Genomic DNA, 6,000 nt, shown 5'->3' with positions numbered 1-6,000 from the left:
AGCACGTCAAAGTGCAAGCAGATAAATAGGCACCGCTCCGGTGGGAACGTAAACGGCGTTTCCGTGCGCTGCTCTGGTTTGCCAGAAGCGGCTTAGTCATGCTGGCCACATGACCCAGAAGCTATACGCCAGATCCCTCAGCCAATAAAGCGAGATGAGCACAGCAACCCCAGAGTTGTCTGTGACTGGACCTAATGGTCAGGGGTTCCTTTACCTTTATTCCACAGAGCTATGGTTCTCAAATGTGGTTAACAGTCAATCCCTTTTCCCAGAGAACTCTGGGAAGTGTAGTTCTGGGTGGGAAATAGCCCCCCAGCAGCACCTCTCAGGATCCACAACAAACTCCAGCTCCCATAATTCTTGGGGGGGGGGAGTCATGACTGTTTCGTGAGGTATCGTATTGTTCTAAAGGTACAGTGCAAATGTAGCCTGAGTAGAAAAGAATAATTGGAGACTGAGAACTTTTCTCACACACACAAATCAAATAGGTAGAAGGAATAATTACGATTTTATTTTATTTTTTGAAAAAAATATGAAGTTGCCATTCACTGAAGACACACGTATTTCACAGCTTCACAGCTAATAAGAATGCGAGTCATTCCATGTTTTGAGGGTTAAACTAAATTACCAGAAGCACCTGCATTATATGGCTGTGGAGCGTGACTTCATTTAATTTCATAATACAAAGTTAGAAAGAGAAAGATACAATTACTGGAAAACTGAATACACATATAAAAATGGGGAAAGGACAAAACCAGCAATTAGCACTTTCCTACGCTAATTATGTTGAAAGATACCATAATTTACATAAAAAAGGAAACAAGCTGAGAATAATGCACAACTGCTCTCTGTTAAAATTATATATAAATATGTGTGTGTGTGTGTGTGTGTGCGCGCGCGCTCCGATGCGCCAGCAATGTCTTGGCACTGCGGCACACCTTCAGCTAGGAGGGTGGCGCCTGGGTTTTTGCTAGCAGAGAAGAGGGAGGAAATATTCTCGTTGCTTCTGTTCCTAAGCGGAGCAGCGTTTGCTGCACAGCACAATGTCTCGTAGCCGATTCGCACATTACCTTGCTAGTGAAGGAACACACATGTATGTCTGAAGGCCCTTCCAGTCTAGGGTGTGGTCTATTCTGCCACATACAATTGGAAGGCCCTCGGCGCTGGACCTCAGTGTCTGGGCTGAACGATGGGGATGGAGACACTCCTTCAGGTATACAGAGCCAAGGCTATTTTGGTCTCTAAACATCAGCACCAACACTTTGAATTGTGCTCAGAAATATCCTGGTAGTCAGAATGTTTTTTAAAAAAATGTTTGGAGGTTTTGAGGGTCATCTCACACCTCCAGGAGCGATATCTATCTATCTATCTATCTATCTATCTATCTATCTATCTATCTATCTATGACCAGAAGTGTTCCACCTGATGCAAGTATTCAGCACAGTCCTGGATATAACGGTTATGGCACCAGCGAAATAGCAAACGAAAAGTAACAAATGTGCATTTAAACAGATTAGGAGTTTTCTTTTGGAAGCTCATCTATCAACATTTATTCCACATAAGAATCTGTGCTACATGAAACTCGGCACCGCACAAACACACACGCCGTATTTCAGGCAAGTGCCATTGTAATGATTAATTGCAGTGCATCACCATGGAGAGCTCCGCAGCTCGCAAAGACCTGTTGTGGCCCATTTCACAACTGCACTTCTCAACTGCTCCACACAGAGAGAGAGAGAGAAAAAAAATAGCAGCCAAAGAACTACTAAGCCTATTGCAATTTTTCGCCTTTTGGGTTCACTTTGGACTATGAAGCTTTAGAAGTCCACATGACCTCCAGCACTGGTTTCAGAGCTTTGCAGGGGTGCGTTGTTTGTGCCCAGGTGCTGCAAAGGAGACTGCCCTTAGCCAGGGCAATTTCTCTGCCCAAGCTATTCTAGCTAGAAATGTCAAAGCAATTGCCTTTTCACCCAAAGGCAAACATTACGTAGGCGGGTTTGTGATCAAAATCCACCACCCACCCTGATTGCTTTCCTCCACACCCTGCCCGCTTTGGGTTAAAACAGAAGTCCCCAAACTAAGGCCCGCAAGCCAGATAAGACCCAAGGGACTTGTTTATCTGGCTCACAGGGACCCCCGCTGCCCGCCGCTGCCGCCCACTCTTACCAGCGCTGCACTGTGTGGCTGCCCACTTCTGGGTCGGAGGAGCACCAGAAATAGCTTGTGCGCATGTGCAAGCATTATTTGTGCATGCGCAGGCATTATTGGCGGTGCACATCTGGGCCAGAGGAGGTCTGTGCTCATGTGTACAAGCTATTTCTGGTGCTCCTCTGACCCGGAAGTGCGGCAGAAATGGTGTGTGCGCACGCTATGGGCACGTTCTCCCCCGCCCTGCGGCCCACCATGCAATCGGAGCTGGAGACACCGGCCCGAGGCACAGTAAGTTTGCTGACCCCTAGCTTAAAAGCAGAGACATCACCTTGCCAACAAAGGTCCATATAGTTAAAGCCACGGTTTTCCCAGTAGTGATGTATGGAAGTGAGAGCTGGACCATAAAGAAGGCTGATCGCTGAAGAATTGATGCTTTTGAATTATGGTGCTGGAGGAGACTCTTGAGAGTCCCATGGACTGCAAGAAGATCAAACCTCTCCATTCTGAAGGAAATCAGCCCTGAGTGCTCACTGGAAGGACAGATCCTGAAGCTAAGGCTCCAAGACTTTGGCCACCTCATGAGAAGAGAAGACTCCCTGGAAAAGACCTTGGTGTTGGGAAAGATGGAGGGCACAAGGAGAAGGGGACGACAGAGGACGAGATGGTGGGACAGTGTTCTCGAAGCTACGAACATGAGTTTGACCAAACTGTGGGAGGCAGTGGAAGACAGGAGTGCCTGGCGTGCTCTGGTCCATGGGGTCACGAAGAGTCAGACATGACTAAACAACAACAACAACAACAAAAAATGTGGCATTAGTGAAATGCAACACACACAAATGACATATAAAAGGAAATTGCTTTGCAAGAATAAGTATGCAAGGCAAAATTGCAAATAAAAATGTGTACATTAGGCTAAATCCACACTAACATGCTAATGACTTTTTATGAGGGTTTATTATCAAAGAATCGCAAACTGATATGTAAATGTGGTGAACTGAATTTAAAAGACTGAGGAGAGCTGAAACTGAAGGGAAACCAAAACCGACAGATTGCCTATCTAAACTACAGAGGCCGTTAATCAGAGAAAAATGGTGTTGGGATCTCTCATGAATAATAATAATAATAATAATAATAATAATAATAATAATAATAATAATTTATTACTTTGCCCTTCCTTGGCCCAAAAGGCTGATGAGGCTGCAGAAGGTTCAATTTCTTTCTGAGGAATAAGGCAGAATATTACCTGCATGCTTTGTTGGCAAAGTTCTTACATGAGCTACAGCTGGTACCTGTTGAAGCAAATCAGAGTCTATTTCAATAAAAGCTCAGGTGAGTGACAGCAGAATATCAATGGAAGACCAGCTGTGATGACCTCATTTGTAATCAGAATACTTTGGTGCAACCTGTGATCGTTCCACAGAGCATCCCCTAACCCAGTGTTTCCCAACCTTGGGTCTCCAGCTGTTTTTGGACTACAACTCCCATCATCCCTTGCTAGCAAGACCAATGGTCAGGGATGATGGGAATTGTAGTCCAACAGCAGCTGGAGACCCAAGGTTGGGAAACACTGCCCTAACCTGCAAAGGGCTTCTGGGATTACCAACTTAACCAACTGAAGCTGGATTTCCTATCATGCGCTCTAAAAATTACAACTTTTTACTTAGTTTTTGTTTCACATCAAGACAAAGCAGGGGAGGAGGAAGCCCACAGCTTTGCAATGTTCACTTGGCCCCTAGTAAGTTTTACAAGACTGCCTCTGAACAGGCTTTAAATCAAATATTTCCATGGTAAGGTTCTATTCTAAAATGGTTTGCCATGGGAAGGAGCTGCGGAATGGGATATACAAACCAATGCATGGAATGAATGGTTCATAGTTTGTTTGTTCTCTAGAAAAGCTTTTGGGTGGAGCCAGGGAGGGGTCAATTGGGAACCTGTGGGTACATTTGCAAACTGGGGCAATGTGCCATGAGCAACACACAACACTCCCACACTCTGGGCGGCTTCCAACATAATAGTAAAGGTAAAGGGACCCCTGACCATTAGGTCCAGTCGTGACCGACTCTGGGGTTGTGGCGCTCATCTCGCTTTATTGGCCGAGGGAGCCAGCGTACAGCTTCCGGGTCATGTGGCCAGCATGACTAAGCCGCTTCTGGCGAACCAGAGCAGCGCACGGAAACGCCATTTACCTTTCCGCCGGAGCGGTCCCTATTTATCTACTTGCACATGACCAGCTTTCAAACTGCTAGGTTGGCAGGATCCAACATAATAGACATTATTTAAAAAGCTTCCCTATACAGGGCTGCCTTCATATGTCCTCTAAAGATTGTACAGTGGTACCTTGGGTTAAGAACTTAATTCATTCTGGAGGTCCGTTCTTTACCTGAAACTGTTCTTAACCTGAAGCACCACCTTAGCTAATGGGGCTCCCGCTGCCGCCGTGCCGCTGGAGCACAATTTCTGTTCTCATCCTGTAGCAAAGTTCTTAACACGAGGTACTATTTATGGGTTAGTGGAGTCTGTAACCTGAAGCGTCTGCAACCCAAGGTACCACTGTATAGTTACTTATCTCCTTGGCTCGGGGATCACATGACCCTCCAACATTTATCCAGTGAAAATAGGGACATCCTAAGGAAAAGTGGGACATTCTGGGAACAAATTGGAAACTGGGATAGCTTCTGTAAATCCAGGACTATCCTTGGAAAATAGGGACAATTGTAGGGTCTGTGTTTCCCTTGGAACACACACACAGGCATACCCACTAAGATTTGCAGCAAGAGAGAGAGAAGGATAATCTAGGTCAAAGCATAATTCAGAGTGCTGTGTGCTGTCTCTGAGCAAATCAGCCATCAGCCTATAGCTGGATGAAAATACAATAAAGCGCTCCAGACATGAAATGACCCTTTGATCTGGTTGCATTACAGATGCAGGAAGAACAATATTTTCCGCAGATAGGTTCCTTATGCAGAGCATAATTGATTCTTCTCTTCCCAAGTGCACTTCCATTGGACAGGAGCTCAGATGCTTCAATTCTGTATTTTGCCTTAATTACCAAAATACTTTATTACAAAAACACTCATTTCCTTTCAGGACGTTCATTGGATACTTTCCCCAAGACAGGAAGTTTAATGGAATTTGCAGCGAACTAGATTATTTCTCTGAAGAGCAGTATGACTGAGTTTGTATAAAGAGTAGTGGTGGGGGGTGTTGTGGAGTAGGGGGTATTAGGACAAGGAATAGAAAATACCAAATTACTTTTAGTGACTGAAGTTATTTAGAACATTTTCACAACCGTGCGAAGCATAGTCAAGACCAGGCAAAATTCAGATCCTGCGGGATCTGACATCGAAAGGCTCGGGCTGAAGTAAAACCTTGCATCCTACCCCATCAGAATATTTTTGGGGTCGATTTTATAGAAATGCTCCATCAACCAGTGAAAAACATGTGAGGCTGTGTACATGCAGACATTTTTAGAATGTTAAAATTTCACTAAGCAGCTGCCTGAAAAGCTAATCAATGCCTATAGCCTCCCACTGAGCCATCATTTGTCAGATTTCGGCTTTTTACAAAGGGATGCCCTTGAGCAAAACACGGTGGATAAAGACTCTCAAGAGCAGAGTTAGAGAACCTATGACACTTCAGATTCTGCTGGACTACATATCCCATCATCCCTGACCATTGATTGACTGGACTACATATCCCATCATCCCCGGCCATTGATTGACCATGGCAGCTCAGGCTCAATGGCATAGCATGACTGGGGCTCTGGGGGCAGCAGCCTTGGGCGCATGATTCTGAGGGTGCGAGAGGCCACAACCAGGCACTCCCATGGCAAGCAAGCACCCTGAAGGG

Source organism: Podarcis cretensis (assembly GCF_951804945.1).
Source record: "Podarcis cretensis genome assembly, chromosome: 17".
In the NCBI taxonomy this organism is placed as follows: Eukaryota; Metazoa; Chordata; class Lepidosauria; order Squamata; family Lacertidae; genus Podarcis; species Podarcis cretensis.
Note: the sequence above shows the minus strand (reverse complement) of the source record.